The sequence below is a fragment of the Schistocerca gregaria genome, chromosome 1, assembly GCF_023897955.1.
Source record: "Schistocerca gregaria isolate iqSchGreg1 chromosome 1, iqSchGreg1.2, whole genome shotgun sequence".
Taxonomy (NCBI): domain Eukaryota; kingdom Metazoa; phylum Arthropoda; class Insecta; order Orthoptera; family Acrididae; genus Schistocerca; species Schistocerca gregaria.
In genome coordinates, this window is record NC_064920.1 from 87,159,724 (window position 1) to 87,184,849 (window position 25,126).

A 25,126-nucleotide genomic window follows, 5' to 3' on the forward strand; every position below is an offset into this window, starting at 1 on the left:
GTTGCCAATGCCTCGTTACTTGCGGTTTGGATTAAGAAATCTCGAATAATCCCTAGGAGGTGAAACGATGCCTCTTTTATGATACACAACTAGTGACATATCGCTTCTGGCAGACTGGCAAGTACACAAAAAGTAGTAAACTGTGTGAGCAACTGGGAGGAAGAAGTATGGCACTATTAAGAAAGCCAATGATTCGTCACGAGTAGTATTGAATCAGAGAATACCAGTAACCTATGGAAGGAGTAACGATGAATCTCTTAAGATACACAACGAGTGACATATCGCTTCTGGCAGACTGGCCGCAGTAAGAAAAAGTGGCAGACTGGGTGAGCAATGGGGACGAGTAACTATGACTCTCTTAAGGTAGCCAATGCCTCGTTACTTGCGGTTTGGATTAAGAAATCTCGAATAATCCCTAGGAGGTGAAACGATGCCTCTTTTATGATACACAACTAGTGACATATCGCTTCTGGCGGACTGGCAAGTACACAAAAAGTAGTAAACTATGTGAGCAACTGGGAGGAAGAAGAATGGCACTATTAAGAAAGCCAATGATTCGTCACGAGTAGTATTGAATCAGAGAATACCAGTAACCTATGGAAGGAGTAACGATGAATCTCTTAAGATACACAACGAGTGACATATCGCTTCTGGCAGACTGGCCGCAGTAAGAAAAAGTGGCAGACTGGGTGAGCAATGGGGACGAGTAACTATGACTCTCTTAAGGTTGCCAATGCCTCGTTACTTGCGGTTTGGATTAAGAAATCTCGAATAATCCCTAGGAGGTGAAACGATGCCTCTTTTATGATACACAACTAGTGACATATCGCTTCTGGCAGACTGGCAAGTACACAAAAAGTAGTAAACTGTGTGAGCAACTGGGAGGAAGAAGTATGGCACTATTAAGAAAGCCAATGATTCGTCACGAGTAGTATTGAATCAGAGAATACCAGTAACCTATGGAAGGAGTAACGATGAATCTCTTAAGATACACAACGAGTGACATATCGCTTCTGGCAAACTGACCGCAGTAAGAAAAAGTGGCAGACTGGGTGAGCAATGGGGACGAGTAACTATGACTCTCTTAAGGTAGCCAATGCCTCGTTTCTAGGGGTTTGGATTAAGAAATCTCGAATAATCCCTAGGTGGTGAAACGATGCCTCTTTTATGATACACAACTAGTGTCATATCGCTTCTGGCAGACTGGCAAGTACACGAAAAGTAGTAAACTGTGTGAGCAACAGGGAGGAAGAAGTATGGCACTATTAAGAAAGCCAATGATTCGTCACGAGTAGTATTGAATCAGAGAATACCAGTAACCTATGGAAGGAGTAACGATGAATCTCTTAAGATACACAACGAGTGACATATCGCTTCTGACAGACTGGCCGCAGTAAGAAAAAGTGGCAGACTGGGTGAGCAATTGGAATGAGTAACTATGATCTCTTAAGGTAGCCAATGCCTCGTCACTTGCGGTTTGGATTAAGAAATCTCGAATAACCCCTAGGAACAGAAACGATGACTCTTTTATGATACACAACTAGTGAATTATAGTTTCTGGCAGACAAAAACTACACAAAAAGTAGTAAACTGTGTGAGCAACTCGGAGGAAGAAGTATTGCACTATTAAGATAGCCACTTTTTCGTCACGAGAGGTATTGACTCAGAGAATACCAGTAACCTATGGAAGGAGTAACGATGAATCTCTTAAGATACACAACGAGTGACATATCGCTTCTGGCAGACTGGCCGCAGTAAGAAAAAGTGGCAGACTGGGTGAGCAATGGGGACGAGTAACTATGACTCTCTTAAGGTTGCCAATGCCTCGTTACTTGCGGTTTGGATTAAGAAATCTCGAATAATCCCTAGGAGGTGAAACGATGCCTCTTTTATGATACACAACTAGTGACATATCGCTTCTGGCAGACTGGCAAGTACACAAAAAGTAGTAAACTGTGTGAGTAACTGGGAGGAAAAGTATTGCACTATTAAGATAGCCACTTTTTCGTCACGAGAGGTATTGACTCAGAAAATACCAGTAACCTATGGAAGGAGTAACGATGAATCTCTTAAGATACACAACGAGTGACATATCGCTTCTGGCAGACTGGCCGCAGTAAGAAAAAGTGGCAGACTGGGTGAGCAATGGGGACGAGTAACTATGACTCTCTTAAGGTAGCCAATGCCTCGTTTCTAGGGGTTTGGATTAAGAAATCTCGAATAATCCCTAGGTGGTGAAACGATGCCTCTTTTATGATACACAACTAGTGTCATATCGCTTCTGGCAGACTGGCAAGTACACGAAAAGTAGTAAACTGTGTGAGCAACAGGGAGGAAGAAGTATGGCACTATTAAGAAAGCCAATGATTCGTCACGAGTAGTATTGAATCAGAGAATACCAGTAACCTATGGAAGGAGTAACGATGAATCTCTTAAGATACACAACGAGTGACATATCGCTTCTGGCAGACTGGCCGCAGTAAGAAAAAGTGGCAGACTGGGTGAGCAATGGGGACGAGTAACTATGACTCTCTTAAGGTAGCCAATGCCTCGTTACTTGCGGTTTGGATTAAGAAATCTCGAATAATCCCTAGGAGGTGAAACGATGCCTCTTTTATGATACACAACTAGTGACATATCGCTTCTGGCGGACTGGCAAGTACACAAAAAGTAGTAAACTATGTGAGCAACTGGGAGGAAGAAGAATGGCACTATTAAGAAAGCCAATGATTCGTCACGAGTAGTATTGAATCAGAGAATACCAGTAACCTATGGAAGGAGTAACGATGAATCTCTTAAGATACACAACGAGTGACATATCGCTTCTGGCAGACTGGCCGCAGTAAGAAAAAGTGGCAGACTGGGTGAGCAATGGGGACGAGTAACTATGACTCTCTTAAGGTTGCCAATGCCTCGTTACTTGCGGTTTGGATTAAGAAATCTCGAATAATCCCTAGGAGGTGAAACGATGCCTCTTTTATGATACACAACTAGTGACATATCGCTTCTGGCAGACTGGCAAGTACACAAAAAGTAGTAAACTGTGTGAGCAACTGGGAGGAAGAAGTATGGCACTATTAAGAAAGCCAATGATTCGTCACGAGTAGTATTGAATCAGAGAATACCAGTAACCTATGGAAGGAGTAACGATGAATCTCTTAAGATACACAACGAGTGACATATCGCTTCTGGCAAACTGACCGCAGTAAGAAAAAGTGGCAGACTGGGTGAGCAATGGGGACGAGTAACTATGACTCTCTTAAGGTAGCCAATGCCTCGTTTCTAGGGGTTTGGATTAAGAAATCTCGAATAATCCCTAGGTGGTGAAACGATGCCTCTTTTATGATACACAACTAGTGTCATATCGCTTCTGGCAGACTGGCAAGTACACGAAAAGTAGTAAACTGTGTGAGCAACAGGGAGGAAGAAGTATGGCACTATTAAGAAAGCCAATGATTCGTCACGAGTAGTATTGAATCAGAGAATACCAGTAACCTATGGAAGGAGTAACGATGAATCTCTTAAGATACACAACGAGTGACATATCGCTTCTGACAGACTGGCCGCAGTAAGAAAAAGTGGCAGACTGGGTGAGCAATTGGAATGAGTAACTATGATCTCTTAAGGTAGCCAATGCCTCGTCACTTGCGGTTTGGATTAAGAAATCTCGAATAACCCCTAGGAGGAGAAACGATGACTCTTTTATGATACACAACTAGTGAATTATAGTTTCTGGCAGACAAAAACTACACAAAAAGTAGTAAACTGTGTGAGCAACTCGGAGGAAGAAGTATTGCACTATTAAGATAGCCACTTTTTCGTCACGAGAGGTATTGACTCAGAGAATACCAGTAACCTATGGAAGGAGTAACGATGAATCTCTTAAGATACACAACGAGTGACATATCGCTTCTGGCAGACTGGCCGCAGTAAGAAAAAGTGGCAGACTGGGTGAGCAATGGGGACGAGTAACTATGACTCTCTTAAGGTTGCCAATGCCTCGTTACTTGCGGTTTGGATTAAGAAATCTCGAATAATCCCTAGGAGGTGAAACGATGCCTCTTTTATGATACACAACTAGTGACATATCGCTTCTGGCAGACTGGCAAGTACACAAAAAGTAGTAAACTGTGTGAGTAACTGGGAGGAAAAGTATTGCACTATTAAGATAGCCACTTTTTCGTCACGAGAGGTATTGACTCAGAAAATACCAGTAACCTATGGAAGGAGTAACGATGAATCTCTTAAGATACACAACGAGTGACATATCGCTTCTGGCAGACTGGCCGCAGTAAGAAAAAGTGGCAGACTGGGTGAGCAATGGGGACGAGTAACTATGACTCTCTTGAGGTAGCCAATGCCTCGTTACTTGCGGTTTGGATTAAGAAATCTCGAATAATCCCTAGGAGGTGAAACGATGCCTCTTTTATGATACACAACTAGTGACATATCGCTTCTGGCGGACTGGCAAGTACACAAAAAGTAGTAAACTATGTGAGCAACTGGGAGGAAGAAGAATGGCACTATTAAGAAAGCCAATGATTCGTCACGAGTAGTATTGAATCAGAGAATACCAGTAACCTATGGAAGGAGTAACGATGAATCTCTTAAGATACACAACGAGTGACATATCGCTTCTGGCAGACTGGCCGCAGTAAGAAAAAGTGGCAGACTGGGTGAGCAATGGGGACGAGTAACTATGACTCTCTTAAGGTTGCCAATGCCTCGTTACTTGCGGTTTGGATTAAGAAATCTCGAATAATCCCTAGGAGGTGAAACGATGCCACTTTTATGATACACAACTAGTGACATATCGCTTCTGGCAGACTGGCAAGTACACAAAAAGTAGTAAACTGTGTGAGCAACTGGGAGGAAGAAGTATGGCACTATTAAGAAAGCCAATGATTCGTCACGAGTAGTATTGAATCAGAGAATACCAGTAACCTATGGAAGGAGTAACGATGAATCTCTTAAGATACACAACGAGTGACATATCGCTTCTGGCAAACTGACCGCAGTAAGAAAAAGTGGCAGACTGGGTGAGCAATGGGGACGAGTAACTATGACTCTCTTAAGGTAGCCAATGCCTCGTTTCTAGGGGTTTGGATTAAGAAATCTCGAATAATCCCTAGGTGGTGAAACGATGCCTCTTTTATGATACACAACTAGTGTCATATCGCTTCTGGCAGACTGGCAAGTACACGAAAAGTAGTAAACTGTGTGAGCAACAGGGAGGAAGAAGTATGGCACTATTAAGAAAGCCAATGATTCGTCACGAGTAGTATTGAATCAGAGAATACCAGTAACCTATGGAAGGAGTAACGATGAATCTCTTAAGATACACAACGAGTGACATATCGCTTCTGACAGACTGGCCGCAGTAAGAAAAAGTGGCAGACTGGGTGAGCAATTGGAATGAGTAACTATGATCTCTTAAGGTAGCCAATGCCTCGTCACTTGCGGTTTGGATTAAGAAATCTCGAATAACCCCTAGGAACAGAAACGATGACTCTTTTATGATACACAACTAGTGAATTATAGTTTCTGGCAGACAAAAACTACACAAAAAGTAATAAACTGTGTGAGCAACTCGGAGGAAGAAGTATTGCACTATTAAGATAGCCACTTTTTCGTCACGAGAGGTATTGACTCAGAGAATACCAGTAACCTATGGAAGGAGTAACGATGAATCTCTTAAGATACACAAGGAGTGACATATCGCTTCTGGCAGACTGGCCGCAGTAAGAAAAAGTGGCAGACTGGGTGAGCAATGGGGACGAGTAACTATGACTCTCTTAAGGTTGCCAATGCCTCGTTACTTGCGGTTTGGATTAAGAAATCTCGAATAATCCCTAGGAGGTGAAACGATGCCTCTTTTATGATACACAACTAGTGACATATCGCTTCTGGCAGACTGGCAAGTACACAAAAAGTAGTAAACTGTGTGAGCAACTGGGAGGAAGAAGTATGGCACTATTAAGAAAGCCAATGATTCGTCACGAGTAGTATTGAATCAGAGAATACCAGTAACCTATGGAAGGAGTAACGATGAATCTCTTAAGATACACAAGGAGTGACATATCGCTTCTGGCAGACTGGCCGCAGTAAGAAAAAGTGGCTGACTGGGTGAGCAATGGGGACGAGTAACTATGACTCTCTTAAGGTAGCCAATGCCTCGTTACTTGCGGTTTGGATTAAGAAATCTCGAATAATCCCTAGGAGGTGAAACGATGCCTCTTTTATGATACACAACTAGTGACATATCGCTTCTGGCAGACTGGCAAGTACACAAAAAGTAGTAAACTGTGTGAGCAACTGGGAGGAAAAGTATTGCACTATTAAGATAGCCACTTTTTCGTCACGAGAGGTATTGACTCAGAAAATACCAGTAACCTATGGAAGGAGTAACGATGAATCTCTTAAGATACACAACGAGTGACATATCGCTTCTGGCAGACTGGCCGCAGTAAGAAAAAGTGGCAGACTGGGTGAGCAATGGGGACGAGTAACTATGACTCTCTTAAGGTAGCCAATGCCTCGTTACTTGCGGTTTGGATTAAGAAATCTCGAATAATCCCTAGGAGGTGAAACGATGCCTCTTTTATGATACACAACTAGTGACATATCGCTTCTGGCGGACTGGCAAGTACACAAAAAGTAGTAAACTATGTGAGCAACTGGGAGGAAGAAGAATGGCACTATTAAGAAAGCCAATGATTCGTCACGAGTAGTATTGAATCAGAGAATACCAGTAACCTATGGAAGGAGTAACGATGAATCTCTTAAGATACACAACGAGTGACATATCGCTTCTGGCAGACTGGCCGCAGTAAGAAAGAGTGGCAGACTGGGTGAGCAATGGGGACGAGTAACTATGACTCTCTTAAGGTAGCCAATGCCTCGTTACTTGCGGTTTGGATTAAGAAATCTCGAATAACCCCTAGGAACAGAAACGATGACTCTTTTATGATACACAACTAGTGAATTATAGTTTCTGGCAGACAAAAACTACACAAAAAGTAGTAAACTGTGTGAGCAACTCGGAGGAAGAAGTATTGCACTATTAAGATAGCCACTTTTTCGTCACGAGAAGTATTGACTCCGAGAATACCAGTAACCTATGGAAGGAGTAACGATGAATCTCTTAAGATACACAACGAGTGACATATTGCTTCTGGCAGACTGGCCGCAGTAAGAAAAAGTGGCAGACTGGGTGAGCAATTGGGACGAGTAACTATGACTCTCTTAAGGTAGCCAATGCCTCGTTACTTGCGGTTTGGATTAAGAAATCTCGAATAATCCCTAGGAGGTGAAACGATGCCTCTTCTATGATACAAAACTAGTGACATATCGCTTCTGGCAGACTGGCAAGTACACAAAAAGTAGTAAACTGTGTGAGCAACTGGGAGGAAGAAGTATGGCACTATTAAGAAAGCCAATGATTCGTCACGAGTAGTATTGAATCAGAGAATACCAGTAACCTATGGAAGGAGTAACGATGAATCTCTTAAGATACACAACGAGTGACATATCGCTTCTTTCAAACTGGCCGCAGTAAGAAAAAGTGGCAGACTGGGTGAGCAATGGGGACGAGTAACTATGACTCTCTTAAGGTAGCCAATGCCTCGTTTCTAGGGGTTTGGATTAAGAAATCTCGAATAATCCCTAGAAGGTGAAACGATGCCTCTTTTATGATACACAACTAGTGTCATATCGCTTCTGGCAGACTGGCAAGTACACGAAAAGTAGTAAACTGTGTGAGCAACAGGGAGGAAGAAGTATGGCACTATTAAGAAAACCAATGTTTCGTCACGAGTAGTATTGAATCAGAGAATACCAGTAACCTATGGAAGGAGTAACGATGAATCTCTTAAGATACACAACGAGTGACATATCGCTTCTGACAGACTGGCCGCAGTAAGAAAAAGTGGCAGACTGGGTGAGCAATGGGGACGAGTAACTATGACTCTCTTAAGGTAGCCAATGCCTCGTTACTTGCGGTTTGGATTAAGAAATCTCGAATAACCCCTAGGAGGAGAAACGATGACTCTTTTGTGATACACAACTAGTGAATTATAGTTTCTGGCAGACAAAAACTACACAAAAAGTAGTAAACTGTGTGAGCGACTCGGAGGAAGAAGTATTGCACTATTAAGATAGCCACTTTTTCGTCAAGAGAGGTATTGACTCAGAGAATACCAGTAACCTATGGAAGGAGTAACGATGAATCTCTTAAGATACACAACGAGTGACATATCGCTTCTGGCAAACTGGCCGCAGTAAGAAAAAGTGGCAGACTGGGTGAGCAATGAGGACGAGTAACTATGACTCTCTTAAGGTAGCCAATGAGTCGTTACTTGCGGTTTGGATTATGAAATCTCGAATAACCCCTAGGAGGAGAAACGATAACTCTTTTATGATACACAACTAGTGAATTATAGTTTCTGGCAGACAAAAACTACACAAAAAGTAGTAAACTGTTTGAGCAACTCGGAGGAAGAAGTATTGCACTATTAAGATAGCCACTTTTTCGTCACGAGAGGTATTGACTCAGAGAATACCAGTAACCTATGGAAGGAGTAACGATGAATCTCTTAAGATACACAACGAGTGACATATCGCTTCTGGCAGACTGGCCGCAGTAAAAAGAGTGGCAGACTGGGTGAGCGATGGGGACGAGTAACTATGACTCTCTTAAGGTAGCCAATGCCTCGTTACTTGCGGTTTGGATTAAGAAATCTCGAATAATCCCTAGGAGGTGAAACGATAACTCTTTTATGTTACACAACTAGTGACATATCGCTTCTGGCAGACTGGCAAGTACACAAAAAGTAGTGAACTGTGTGAGCAACTGGGAGGAAGAAGTATGGCACTATTAAGAAAGCCAATGATTCGTCACGAGTAGTATTGAATCAGAGAATACCAGTAACCTATGGAAGGAGTAACGATGAATCTCTTAAGATACACAACGAGTGACATATCGCTTCTGGCAAACTGGCCGCAGTAAGAAAAAGTGGCAGACTGGGTGAGCAATGGGGACGAGTAACTATGACTCTCTTAAGGTAGCCAATGCCTCGTTACTTGCGGTTTGGAGTAAGAAATCTCGAATAATCCCTAGGAGGTGAAACGATGCCTCTTTTATGATACACAACTAGTGATATATCGCTCCTGGCAGACTGGCAAGTACACAAAAAGTAGTAAACTGTGTGAGCAACTGGGAGGAAGAAGTATGGCACTATTAAGAAAGCCAATGATTCGTCACGAGTAGTATTGAATCAGAGAATACCAGTAACCTATGGAAGGAGTAACGATGAATCTCTTAAGATACACAACGAGTGACATATCGCTTCTGGCAGACTGGCCGAAGTAAGAAAAAGTGGCAGACTGGGTGAGCAATGGGGACGAGTAACTATGACTCTCTTAAGGTTGCCAATGCCTCGTTACTTGCGGTTTGGATTAAGAAATCTCGAATAATCCCTAGGAGGTGAAACGATGCCTCTTTTATGATACACAACTAGTGACATATCGCTTCTGGCAGACTGGCAAGTACACAAAAAGTAGTAAACTGTGTGAGCAACTGGGAGGAAGAAGTATGGCACTATTAAGAAAGCCAATGATTCGTCACGAGTAGTATTGAATCAGAGAATACCAGTAACCTATGGAAGGAGTAACGATGAATCTCTTAAGATACACAACGAGTGACATATCGCTTCTTTCAAACTGGCCGCAGTAAGAAAAAGTGGCAGACTGGGTGAGCAATGGGGACGAGTAACTATGACTCTCTTAAGGTAGCCAATGCCTCGTTTCTAGGGGTTTGGATTAAGAAATCTCGAATAATCCCTAGAAGGTGAAACGATGCCTCTTTTATGATACACAACTAGTGTCATATCGCTTCTGGCAGACTGGCAAGTACACGAAAAGTAGTAAACTGTGTGAGCAACAGGGAGGAAGAAGTATGGCACTATTAAGAAAACCAATGGTTCGTCACGAGTAGTATTGAATCAGAGAATACCAGTAACCTATGGAAGGAGTAACGATGAATCTCTTAAGATACACAACGAGTGACATATCGCTTCTGACAGACTGGCCGCGGTAAGAAAAAGTGGCAGACTGGGTGAGCAATGGGGACGAGTAACTATGACTCTCTTAAGGTAGCCAATGCCTCGTTACTTGCGGTTTGGATTAAGAAATCTCGAATAACCCCTAGGAGGAGAAACGATGACTCTTTTGTGATACACAACTAGTGAATTATAGTTTCTGGCAGACAAAAACTACACAAAAAGTAGTAAACTGTGTGAGCGACTCGGAGGAAGAAGTATTGCACTATTAAGATAGCCACTTTTTCGTCAAGAGAGGTATTGACTCAGAGAATACCAGTAACCTATGGAAGGAGTAACGATGAATCTCTTAAGATACACAACGAGTGACATATCGCTTCTGGCAAACTGGCCGCAGTAAGAAAAAGTGGCAGACTGGGTGAGCAATGAGGACGAGTAACTATGACTCTCTTAAGGTAGCCAATGAGTCGTTACTTGCGGTTTGGATTATGAAATCTCGAATAACCCCTAGGAGGAGAAACGATAACTCTTTTATGATACACAACTAGTGAATTATAGTTTCTGGCAGACAAAAACTACACAAAAAGTAGTAAACTGTTTGAGCAACTCGGAGGAAGAAGTATTGCACTATTAAGATAGCCACTTTTTCGTCACGAGAGGTATTGACTCAGAGAATACCAGTAACCTATGGAAGGAGTAACGATGAATCTCTTAAGATACACAACGAGTGACATATCGCTTCTGGCAGACTGGCCGCAGTAAAAAGAGTGGCAGACTGGGTGAGCGATGGGGACGAGTAACTATGACTCTCTTAAGGTAGCCAATGCCTCGTTACTTGCGGTTTGGATTAAGAAATCTCGAATAATCCCTAGGAGGTGAAACGATAACTCTTTTATGTTACACAACTAGTGACATATCGCTTCTGGCAGACTGGCAAGTACACAAAAAGTAGTGAACTGTGTGAGCAACTGGGAGGAAGAAGTATGGCACTATTAAGAAAGCCAATGATTCGTCACGAGTAGTATTGAATCAGAGAATACCAGTAACCTATGGAAGGAGTAACGATGAATCTCTTAAGATACACAACGAGTGACATATCGCTTCTGGCAAACTGGCCGCAGTAAGAAAAAGTGGCAGACTGGGTGAGCAATGGGGACGAGTAACTATGACTCTCTTAAGGTAGCCAATGCCTCGTTACTTGCGGTTTGGAGTAAGAAATCTCGAATAATCCCTAGGAGGTGAAACGATGCCTCTTTTATGATACACAACTAGTGATATATCGCTCCTGGCAGACTGGCAAGTACACAAAAAGTAGTAAACTGTGTGAGCAACTGGGAGGAAGAAGTATGGCACTATTAAGAAAGCCAATGATTCGTCACGAGTAGTATTGAATCAGAGAATACCAGTAACCTATGGAAGGAGTAACGATGAATCTCTTAAGATACACAACGAGTGACATATCGCTTCTGGCAGACTGGCCGAAGTAAGAAAAAGTGGCAGACTGGGTGAGCAATGGGGACGAGTAACTATGACTCTCTTAAGGTTGCCAATGCCTCGTTACTTGCGGTTTGGATTAAGAAATCTCGAATAATCCCTAGGAGGTGAAACGATGCCTCTTTTATGATACACAACTAGTGACATATCGCTTCTGGCAGACTGGCAAGTACACAAAAAGTAGTAAACTGTGTGAGCAACTGGGAGGAAGAAGTATGGCACTATTAAGAAAGCCAATGATTCGTCACGAGTAGTATTGAATCAGAGAATACCAGTAACCTATGGAAGGAGTAACGATGAATCTCTTAAGATACACAACGAGTGACATATCGCTTCTGGCAAACTGGCCGCAGTAAGAAAAAGTGGCAGACTGGGTGAGCAATGAGGACGAGTAACTATGACTCTCTTAAGGTAGCCAATGCCTCGTTACTTTCGGTTTGGGTTAAGAAATCTCGAATAACCCCTAGGAGGAGAAAAGATAACTCTTTTATGATACACAACTAGTGAATTATAGTTTCTGGCAGACAAAAACTACACAAAAAGTAGTAAACTGTGTGAGCAACTCGGAGGAAGAAGTATTGCACTATTAAGATAGCCACTTTTTCGTCACGAGAGATATTGACTCAGAGAATACCAGTAACCTATGGAAGGAGTAACGATGAATCTCTTAAGATACACAACGAGTGACATATCGCTTCTGGCAGACTGGCCGCAGTAAAAAGAGTGGCAGACTGGGTGAGCGATGGGGACGAGTAACTATGACTCTCTTAAGGTAGCCAATGCCTCGTTACTTGCGGTTTGGATTAAGAAATCTCGAATAATCCCTAGGAGGTGAAACGATAACTCTTTTATGTTACACAACTAGTGACATATCGCTTCTGGCAGACTGGCAAGTACACAAAAAGTAGTGAACTGTGTGAGCAACTGGGAGGAAGAAGTATGGCACTATTAAGAAAGCCAATGATTCGTCACGAGTAGTATTGAATCAGAGAATACCAGTAACCTATGGAAGGAGTAACGATGAATCTCTTAAGATACACAACGAGTGACATATCGCTTCTGGCAGACTGGCCGCAGTAAGAAAAAGTGGCAGACTGGGTGAGCAATGGGGACGAGTAACTATGACTCTCTTAAGGTAGCCAATGCCTCGTTACTTGCGGTTTGGAGTAAGAAATCTCGAATAATCCCTAGGAGGTGAAACGATGCCTCTTTTATGATACACAACTAATGATATATCGCTCCTGGCAGACTGGCAAGTACACAAAAAGTAGTAAACTGTGTGAGCAACTGGGAGGAAGAAGTATGGCACTATTAAGAAAGCCAATGATTCGTCACGAGTAGTATTGAATCAGAGAATACCAGTAACCTATGGAAGGAGTAACGATGAATCTCTTAAGATACACAACGAGTGACATATCGCTTCTGGCAGACTGGCCGAAGTAAGAAAAAGTGGCAGACTGGGTGAGCAATGGGGACGAGTAACTATGACTCTCTTAAGGTTGCCAATGCCTCGTTACTTGCGGTTTGGATTAAGAAATCTCGAATAATCCCTAGGAGGTGAAACGATGCCTCTTTTATGATACACAACTAGTGACATATCGCTTCTGGCAGACTGGCAAGTACACAAAAAGTAGTAAACTGTGTGAGCAACTGGGAGGTAGAAGTATGGCACTATTAAGAAAGCCAATGATTCGTCACGAGTAGTATTGAATCAGAGAATACCAGTAACCTATGGAAGGAGTAACGATGAATCTCTTAAGATACACAACGAGTGACATATCGCTTCTGGCAAACTGGCCGCAGTAAGAAAAAGTGGCAGACTGGGTGAGCAATGAGGACGAGTAACTATGACTCTCTTAAGGTAGCCAATGCCTCGTTACTTGCGGTTTGGGTTAAGAAATCTCGAATAACCCCTAGGAGGAGAAAAGATAAATCTTTTATGATACACAACTAGTGAATTATAGTTTCTGGCAGACAAAAACTACACAAAAAGTAGTAAACTGTGTGAGCAACTCGGAGGAAGAAGTATTGCACTATTAAGATAGCCACTTTTTCGTCACGAGAGGTATTGACTCAGAAAATACCAGTAACCTATGGAAGGAGTAACGATGAATCTCTTAAGATACACAACGAGTGACATATCGCTTCTGGCAGACTGGCCGCAGTAAGAAAAAGTGGCAGACTGGGTGAGCAATGGGGACGAGTAACTATGACTCTCTTAAGGTAGCCAATGCCTCGTTACTTGCGGTTTGGATTAAGAAATCTCGAATAATCCCTAGGAGGTGAAACGATGCCTCTTTTATGATACACAACTAGTGACATATCGCTTCTGGCGGACTGGCAAGTACACAAAAAGTAGTAAACTATGTGAGCAACTGGGAGGAAGAAGAATGGCACTATTAAGAAAGCCAATGATTCGTCACGAGTAGTATTGAATCAGAGAATACCAGTAACCTATGGAAGGAGTAACGATGAATCTCTTAAGATACACAACGAGTGACATATCGCTTCTGGCAGACTGGCCGCAGTAAGAAAAAGTGGCAGACTGGGTGAGCAATGGGGACGAGTAACTATGACTCTCTTAAGGTTGCCAATGCCTCGTTACTTGCGGTTTGGATTAAGAAATCTCGAATAATCCCTAGGAGGTGAAACGATGCCACTTTTATGATACACAACTAGTGACATATCGCTTCTGGCAGACTGGCAAGTACACAAAAAGTAGTAAACTGTGTGAGCAACTGGGAGGAAGAAGTATGGCACTATTAAGAAAGCCAATGATTCGTCACGAGTAGTATTGAATCAGAGAATACCAGTAACCTATGGAAGGAGTAACGATGAATCTCTTAAGATACACAACGAGTGACATATCGCTTCTGGCAAACTGACCGCAGTAAGAAAAAGTGGCAGACTGGGTGAGCAATGGGGACGAGTAACTATGACTCTCTTAAGGTAGCCAATGCCTCGTTTCTAGGGGTTTGGATTAAGAAATCTCGAATAATCCCTAGGTGGTGAAACGATGCCTCTTTTATGATACACAACTAGTGTCATATCGCTTCTGGCAGACTGGCAAGTACACGAAAAGTAGTAAACTGTGTGAGCAACAGGGAGGAAGAAGTATGGCACTATTAAGAAAGCCAATGATTCGTCACGAGTAGTATTGAATCAGAGAATACCAGTAACCTATGGAAGGAGTAACGATGAATCTCTTAAGATACACAACGAGTGACATATCGCTTCTGACAGACTGGCCGCAGTAAGAAAAAGTGGCAGACTGGGTGAGCAATTGGAATGAGTAACTATGATCTCTTAAGGTAGCCAATGCCTCGTCACTTGCGGTTTGGATTAAGAAATCTCGAATAACCCCTAGGAACAGAAACGATGACTCTTTTATGATACACAACTAGTGAATTATAGTTTCTGGCAGACAAAAACTACACAAAAAGTAATAAACTGTGTGAGCAACTCGGAGGAAGAAGTATTGCACTATTAAGATAGCCACTTTTTCGTCACGAGAGGTATTGACTCAGAGAATACCAGTAACCTATGGAAGGAGTAACGATGAATCTCTTAAGATACACAAGGAGTGACATATCGCTTCTGGCAGACTGGCCGCAGTAAGAAAAAGTGGCAGACTGGGTGAGCAATGGGGACGAGTAACTATGACTCTCTTAAGGTTGCCAATGCCTCGTTACTTGCGGTTTGGATTAAGAAATCTCGAATAATCCCTAGAAGGTGAAACGATGCCTCTTTTATGATACACAACTAGTGACATATCGCTTCTGGCAGACTGGCAAGTACACAAAAAGTAGTAAACTGTGTGAGCAACTGGGAGGAAGAAGTATGGCACTATTAAGAAAGCCAATGATTCGTCACGAGTAGTATTGAATCAGAGAATACCAGTAACCTATGGAAGGAGTAACGATGAATCTCTTAAGATACACAAGGAGTGACATATCGCTTCTGGCAGACTGGCCGCAGTAAGAAAAAGTGGCTGACTGGGTGAGCAATGGGGACGAGTAACTATGACTCTCTTAAGGTAGCCAATGCCTCGTTACTTGCGGTTTGGATTAAGAAATCTCGAATAATCCCTAGGAGGTGAAACGATGCCTCTTTTATGATACACAACTAGTGACATATCGCTTCTGGCAGACTGGCAAGTACACAAAAAGTAGTAAACTGTGTGAGCAACTGGGAGGAAAAGTATTGCACTATTAAGATAGCCACTTTTTCGTCACGAGAGGTATTGACTCAGAAAATACCAGTAACCTATGGAAGGAGTAACGATGAATCTCTTAAGATACACAACGAGTGACATATCGCTTCTGGCAGACTGGCCGCAGTAAGAAAAAGTGGCAGACTGGGTGAGCAATGGGGACGAGTAACTATGACTCTCTTAAGGTAGCCAATGCCTCGTTACTTGCGGTTTGGATTAAGAAATCTCGAATAATCCCTAGGAGGTGAAACGATGCCTCTTTTATGATACACAACTAGTGACATATCGCTTCTGGCGGACTGGCAAGTACACAAAAAGTAGTAAACTATGTGAGCAACTGGGAGGAAGAAGAATGGCACTATTAAGAAAGCCAATGATTCGTCACGAGTAGTATTGAATCAGAGAATACCAGTAACCTATGGAAGGAGTAACGATGAATCTCTTAAGATACACAACGAGTGACATATCGCTTCTGGCAGACTGGCCGCAGTAAGAAAGAGTGGCAGACTGGGTGAGCAATGGGGACGAGTAACTATGACTCTCTTAAGGTAGCCAATGCCTCGTTACTTGCGGTTTGGATTAAGAAATCTCGAATAATCCCTAGGAGGTGAAACGATAACTCTTTTATGTTACACAACTAGTGACATATCGCTTCTGGCAGACTGGCAAGTACACAAAAAGTAGTAAACTGTGTGAGCAACTGGGAGGAAGAAGTATGGCACTATTAAGATAGCCACTTTTTCGTCAAGAGAGGTATTGACTCAGAGATTACCAGTAACCTATGGAAGGAGTAACGATGAATCTCTTAAGATACACAACGAGTGACATATCGCTTCTGGCAAACTGGCCGCAGTAAGAAAAAGTGGCAGATTGGGTGAGCAATGGGGACGAGTAACTATGACTCTCTTAAGGTAGCCAATGCCTCGTTACTTGCGGTTTGGATTAAGAAATCTCGAATAACCCCTAGGAACAGAAACGATGACTCTTTTATGATACACAACTAGTGAATTATAGTTTCTGGCAGACAAAAACTACACAAAAAGTAGTAAACTGTGTGAGCAACTCGGAGGAAGAAGTATTGCACTATTAAGATAGCCACTTTTTCGTCACGAGAAGTATTGACTCCGAGAATACCAGTAACCTATGGAAGGAGTAACGATGAATCTCTTAAGATACACAACGAGTGACATATTGCTTCTGGCAGACTGGCCGCAGTAAGAAAAAGTGGCAGACTGGGTGAGCAATTGGGACGAGTAACTATGACTCTCTTAAGGTAGCCAATGCCTCGTTACTTGCGGTTTGGATTAAGAAATCTCGAATAATCCCTAGGAGGTGAAACGATGCCTCTTCTATGATACACAACTAGTGACATATCGCTTCTGGCAGACTGGCAAGTACACAAAAAGTAGTAAACTGTGTGAGCAACTGGGAGGAAGAAGTATGGCACTATTAAGAAAGCCAATGATTCGTCACGAGTAGTATTGAATCAGAGAATACCAGTAACCTATGGAAGGAGTAACGATGAATCTCTTAAGATACACAACGAGTGACATATCGCTTCTTTCAAACTGGCCGCAGTAAGAAAAAGTGGCAGACTGGGTGAGCAATGGGGACGAGTAACTATGACTCTCTTAAGGTAGCCAATGCCTCGTTTCTAGGGGTTTGGATTAAGAAATCTCGAATAATCCCTAGAAGGTGAAACGATGCCTCTTTTATGATACACAACTAGTGTCATATCGCTTCTGGCAGACTGGCAAGTACACGAAAAGTAGTAAACTGTGTGAGCAACAGGGAGGAAGAAGTATGGCACTATTAAGAAAACCAATGTTTCGTCACGAGTAGTATTGAATCAGAGAATACCAGTAACCTATGGAAGGAGTAACGATGAATCTCTTAAGATACACAACGAGTGACATATCGCTTCTGACAGACTGGCCGCAGTAAGAAAAAGTGGCAGACTGGGTGAGCAATGGGGACGAGTAACTATGACTCTCTTAAGGTAGCCAATGCCTCGTTACTTGCGGTTTGGATTAAGAAATCTCGAATAACCCCTAGGAGGAGAAACGATGACTCTTTTGTGATACACAACTAGTGAATTATAGTTTCTGGCAGACAAAAACTACACAAAAAGTAGTAAACTGTGTGAGCGACTCGGAGGAAGAAGTATTGCACTATTAAGATAGCCACTTTTTCGTCAAGAGAGGTATTGACTCAGAGAATACCAGTAACCTATGGAAGGAGTAACGATGAATCTCTTAAGATACACAACGAGTGACATATCGCTTCTGGCAAACTGGCCGCAGTAAGAAAAAGTGGCAGACTGGGTGAGCAATGAGGACGAGTAACTATGACTCTCTTAAGGTAGCCAATGAGTCGTTACTTGCGGTTTGGATTATGAAATCTCGAATAACCCCTAGGAGGAGAAACGATAACTCTTTTATGATACACAACTAGTGAATTATAGTTTCTGGCAGACAAAAACTACACAAAAAGTAGTAAACTGTTTGAGCAACTCGGAGGAAGAAGTATTGCACTATTAAGATAGCCACTTTTTCGTCACGAGAGGTATTGACTCAGAGAATACCAGTAACCTATGGAAGGAGTAACGATGAATCTCTTAAGATACACAACGAGTGACATATCGCTTCTGGCAGACTGGCCGCAGTAAAAAGAGTGGCAGACTGGGTGAGCGATGGGGACGAGTAACTATGACTCTCTTAAGGTAGCCAATGCCTCGTTACTTGCGGTTTGGATTAAGAAATCTCGAATAATCCCTAGGAGGTGAAACGATAACTCTTTTATGTTACACAACTAGTGACATATCGCTTCTGGCAGACTGGCAAGTACACAAAAAGTAGTGAACTGTGTGAGCAACTGGGAGGAAGAAGTATGGCACTATTAAGAAAGCCAATGATTCGTCACGAGTAGTATTGAATCAGAGAATACCAGTAACCTATGGAAGGAGTAACGATGAATCTCTTAAGATACACAACGAGTGACATATCGCTTCTGGCAAACTGGCCGCAGTAAGAAAAAGTGGCAGACTGGGTGAGCAATGGGGACGAGTAACTATGACTCTCTTAAGGTAGCCAATGCCTCGTTACTTGCGGTTTGGAGTAAGAAATCTCGAATAATCCCTAGGAGGTGAAACGATGCCTCTTTTATGATACACAACTAGTGATATATCGCTCCTGGCAGACTGGCAAGTACACAAAAAGTAGTAAACTGTGTGAGCAACTGGGAGGAAGAAGTATGGCACTATTAAGAAAGCCAATGATTCGTCACGAGTAGTATTGAATCAGAGAATACCAGTAACCTATGGAAGGAGTAACGATGAATCTCTTAAGATACACAACGAGTGACATATCGCTTCTGGCAGACTGGCCGAAGTAAGAAAAAGTGGCAGACTGGGTGAGCAATGGGGATGAGTAACTATGACTCTCTTAAGGTTGCCAATGCCTCGTTACTTGCGGTTTGGATTAAGAAATCTCGAATAATCCCTAGGAGGTGAAACGATGCCTCTTTTATGATACACAACTAGTGACATATCGCTTCTGGCAGACTGGCAAGTACACAAAAAGTAGTAAACTGTGTGAGCAACTGGGAGGAAGAAGTATGGCACTATTAAGAAAGCCAATGATTCGTCACGAGTAGTATTGAATCAGAGAATACCAGTAACCTATGGAAGGAGTAACGATGAATCTCTTAAGATACACAACGAGTGACATATCGCTTCTTTCAAACTGGCCGCAGTAAGAAAAAGTGGCAGACTGGGTGAGCAATGGGGACGAGTAACTATGACTCTCTTAAGGTAGCCAATGCCTCGTTTCTAGGGGTTTGGATTAAGAAATCTCGAATAATCCCTAGAAGGTGAAACGATGCCTCTTTTATGATACACAACTAGTGTCATATCGCTTCTGGCAGACTGGCAAGTACACGAAAAGTAGTAAACTGTGTGAGCAACAGGGAGGAAGAAGTATGGCACTATTAAGAAAACCAATGTTTCGTCACGAGTAGTATTGAATCAGAGAATACCAGTAACCTATGGAAGGAGTAACGATGAATCTCTTAAGATACACAACGAGTGACATATCGCTTCTGACAGACTGGCCGCAGTAAGAAAAAGTGGCAGACTGGGTGAGCAATGGGGACGAGTAACTATGACTCTCTTAAGGTAGCCAATGCCTCGTTACTTGCGGTTTGGATTAAGAAATCTCGAATAACCCCTAGGAGGAGAAACGATGACTCTTTTGTGATACACAACTAGTGAATTATAGTTTCTGGCAGACAAAAACTACACAAAAAGTAGTAAACTGTGTGAGCGACTCGGAGGAAGAAGTATTGCACTATTAAGATAGCCACTTTTTCGTCAAGAGAGGTATTGACTCAGAGAATACCAGTAACCTATGGAAGGAGTAACGATGAATCTCTTAAGATACACAACGAGTGACATATCGCTTCTGGCAAACTGGCCGCAGTAAGAAAAAGTGGCAGACTGGGTGAGCAATGAGGACGAGTAACTATGACTCTCTTAAGGTAGCCAATGAGTCGTTACTTGCGGTTTGGATTATGAAATCTCGAATAACCCCTAGGAGGAGAAACGATAACTCTTTTATGATACACAACTAGTGAATTATAGTTTCTGGCAGACAAAAACTACACAAAAAGTAGTAAACTGTTTGAGCAACTCGGAGGAAGAAGTATTGCACTATTAAGATAGCCACTTTTTCGTCACGAGAGGTATTGACTCAGAGAATACCAGTAACCTATGGAAGGAGTAACGATGAATCTCTTAAGATACACAACGAGTGACATATCGCTTCTGGCAGACTGGCCGCAGTAAAAAGAGTGGCAGACTGGGTGAGCGATGGGGACGAGTAACTATGACTCTCTTAAGGTAGCCAATGCCTCGTTACTTGCGGTTTGGATTAAGAAATCTCGAATAATCCCTAGGAGGTGAAACGATAACTCTTTTATGTTACACAACTAGTGACATATCGCTTCTGGCAGACTGGCAAGTAAACAAAAAGTAGTGAACTGTGTGAGCAACTGGGAGGAAGAAGTATGGCACTATTAAGAAAGCCAATGATTCGTCACGAGTAGTATTGAATCAGAGAATACCAGTAACCTATGGAAGGAGTAACGATGAATCTCTTAAGATACACAACGAGTGACATATCGCTTCTGGCAAACTGGCCGCAGTAAGAAAAAGTGGCAGACTGGGTGAGCAATGGGGACGAGTAACTATGACTCTCTTAAGGTAGCCAATGCCTCGTTACTTGCGGTTTGGAGTAAGAAATCTCGAATAATCCCTAGGAGGTGAAACGATGCCTCTTTTATGATACACAACTAGTGATATATCGCTCCTGGCAGACTGGCAAGTACACAAAAAGTAGTAAACTGTGTGAGCAACTGGGAGGAGGAAGTATGGCACTATTAAGAAAGCCAATGATTCGTCACGAGTAGTATTGAATCAGAGAATACCAGTAACCTATGGAAGGAGTAACGATGAATCTCTTAAGATACACAACGAGTGACATATCGCTTCTGGCAGACTGGCCGAAGTAAGAAAAAGTGGCAGACTGGGTGAGCAATGGGGACGAGTAACTATGACTCTCTTAAGGTTGCCAATGCCTCGTTACTTGCGGTTTGGATTAAGAAATCTCGAATAATCCCTAGGAGGTGAAACGATGCCTCTTTTATGATACACAACTAGTGACATATCGCTTCTGGCAGACTGGCAAGTACACAAAAAGTAGTAAACTGTGTGAGCAACTGGGAGGAAGAAGTATGGCACTATTAAGAAAGCCAATGATTCGTCACGAGTAGTATTGAATCAGAGAATACCAGTAACCTATGGAAGGAGTAACGATGAATCTCTTAAGATACACAACGAGTGACATATCGCTTCTGGCAAACTGGCCGCAGTAAGAAAAAGTGGCAGACTGGGTGAGCAATGAGGACGAGTAACTATGACTCTCTTAAGGTAGCCAATGCCTCGTTACTTGCGGTTTGGGTTAAGAAATCTCGAATAACCCCTAGGAGGAGAAAAGATAACTCTTTTATGATACACAACTAGTGAATTATAGTTTCTGGCAGACAAAAACTACACAAAAAGTAGTAAACTGTGTGAGCAACTCGGAGGAAGAAGTATTGCACTATTAAGATAGCCACTTTTTCGTCACGAGAGATATTGACTCAGAGAATACCAGTAACCTATGGAAGGAGTAACGATGAATCTCTTAAGATACACAACGAGTGACATATCGCTTCTGGCAGACTGGCAAGTACACAAAAAGTAGTGAACTGTGTGAGCAACTGGGAGGAAGAAGTATGGCACTATTAAGAAAGCCAATGATTCGTCACGAGTAGTATTGAATCAGAGAATACCAGTAACCTATGGAAGGAGTAACGATGAATCTCTTAAGATACACAACGAGTGACATATCGCTTCTGGCAAACTGGCCGCAGTAAGAAAAAGTGGCAGACTGGGTGAGCAATGGGGACGAGTAACTATGACTCTCTTAAGGTAGCCAATGCCTCGTTACTTGCGGTTTGGAGTAAGAAATCTCGAATAATCCCTAGGAGGTGAAACGATGCCTCTTTTATGATACACAACTAGTGATATATCGCTCCTGGCAGACTGGCAAGTACACAAAAAGTAGTAAACTGTGTGAGCAACTGGGAGGAAGAAGTATGGCACTATTAAGAAAGCCAATGATTCGTCACGAGTAGTATTGAATCAGAGAATACCAGTAACCTATGGAAGGAGTAACGATGAATCTCTTAAGATACACAACGAGTGACATATCGCTTCTGGCAGACTGGCCGAAGTAAGAAAAAGTGGCAGACTGGGTGAGCAATGGGGATGAGTAACTATGACTCTCTTAAGGTTGCCAATGCCTCGTTACTTGCGGTTTGGATTAAGAAATCTCGAATAATCCCTAGGAGGTGAAACGATGCCTCTTTTATGATACACAACTAGTGACATATCGCTTCTGGCAGACTGGCAAGTACACAAAAAGTAGTAAACTGTGTGAGCAACTGGGAGGAAGAAGTATGGCACTATTAAGAAAGCCAATGATTCGTCACGAGTAGTATTGAATCAGAGAATACCAGTAACCTATGGAAGGAGTAACGATGAATCTCTTAAGATACACAACGAGTGACATATCGCTTCTTTCAAACTGGCCGCAGTAAGAAAAAGTGGCAGACTGGGTGAGCAATGGGGACGAGTAACTATGACTCTCTTAAGGTAGCCAATGCCTCGTTTCTAGGGGTTTGGATTAAGAAATCTCGAATAATCCCTAGAAGGTGAAACGATGCCTCTTTTATGATACACAACTAGTGTCATATCGCTTCTGGCAGACTGGCAAGTACACGAAAAGTAGTAAACTGTGTGAGCAACAGGGAGGAAGAAGTATGGCACTATTAAGAAAACCAATGTTTCGTCACGAGTAGTATTGAATCAGAGAATACCAGTAACCTATGGAAGGAGTAACGATGAATCTCTTAAGATACACAACGAGTGACATATCGCTTCTGACAGACTGGCCGCAGTAAGAAAAAGTGGCAGACTGGGTGAGCAATGGGGACGAGTAACTATGACTCTCTTAAGGTAGCCAATGCCTCGTTACTTGCGGTTTGGATTAAGAAATCTCGAATAACCCCTAGGAGGAGAAACGATGACTCTTTTGTGATACACAACTAGTGAATTATAGTTTCTGGCAGACAAAAACTACACAAAAAGTAGTAAACTGTGTGAGCGACTCGGAGGAAGAAGTATTGCACTATTAAGATAGCCACTTTTTCGTCAAGAGAGGTATTGACTCAGAGAATACCAGTAACCTATGGAAGGAGTAACGATGAATCTCTTAAGATACACAACGAGTGACATATCGCTTCTGGCAAACTGGCCGCAGTAAGAAAAAGTGGCAGACTGGGTGAGCAATGAGGACGAGTAACTATGACTCTCTTAAGGTAGCCAATGAGTCGTTACTTGCGGTTTGGATTATGAAATCTCGAATAACCCCTAGGAGGAGAAACGATAACTCTTTTATGATACACAACTAGTGAATTATAGTTTCTGGCAGACAAAAACTACACAAAAAGTAGTAAACTGTTTGAGCAACTCGGAGGAAGAAGTATTGCACTATTAAGATAGCCACTTTTTCGTCACGAGAGGTATTGACTCAGAGAATACCAGTAACCTATGGAAGGAGTAACGATGAATCTCTTAAGATACACAACGAGTGACATATCGCTTCTGGCAGACTGGCCGCAGTAAAAAGAGTGGCAGACTGGGTGAGCGATGGGGACGAGTAACTATGACTCTCTTAAGGTAGCCAATGCCTCGTTACTTGCGGTTTGGATTAAGAAATCTCGAATAATCCCTAGGAGGTGAAACGATAACTCTTTTATGTTACACAACTAGTGACATATCGCTTCTGGCAGACTGGCAAGTAAACAAAAAGTAGTGAACTGTGTGAGCAACTGGGAGGAAGAAGTATGGCACTATTAAGAAAGCCAATGATTCGTCACGAGTAGTATTGAATCAGAGAATACCAGTAACCTATGGAAGGAGTAACGATGAATCTCTTAAGATACACAACGAGTGACATATCGCTTCTGGCAAACTGGCCGCAGTAAGAAAAAGTGGCAGACTGGGTGAGCAATGGGGACGAGTAACTATGACTCTCTTAAGGTAGCCAATGCCTCGTTACTTGCGGTTTGGAGTAAGAAATCTCGAATAATCCCTAGGAGGTGAAACGATGCCTCTTTTATGATACACAACTAGTGATATATCGCTCCTGGCAGACTGGCAAGTACACAAAAAGTAGTAAACTGTGTGAGCAACTGGGAGGAGGAAGTATGGCACTATTAAGAAAGCCAATGATTCGTCACGAGTAGTATTGAATCAGAGAATACCAGTAACCTATGGAAGGAGTAACGATGAATCTCTTAAGATACACAACGAGTGACATATCGCTTCTGGCAGACTGGCCGAAGTAAGAAAAAGTGGCAGACTGGGTGAGCAATGGGGACGAGTAACTATGACTCTCTTAAGGTTGCCAATGCCTCGTTACTTGCGGTTTGGATTAAGAAATCTCGAATAATCCCTAGGAGGTGAAACGATGCCTCTTTTATGATACACAACTAGTGACATATCGCTTCTGGCAGACTGGCAAGTACACAAAAAGTAGTAAACTGTGTGAGCAACTGGGAGGAAGAAGTATGGCACTATTAAGAAAGCCAATGATTCGTCACGAGTAGTATTGAATCAGAGAATACCAGTAACCTATGGAAGGAGTAACGATGAATCTCTTAAGATACACAACGAGTGACATATCGCTTCTGGCAA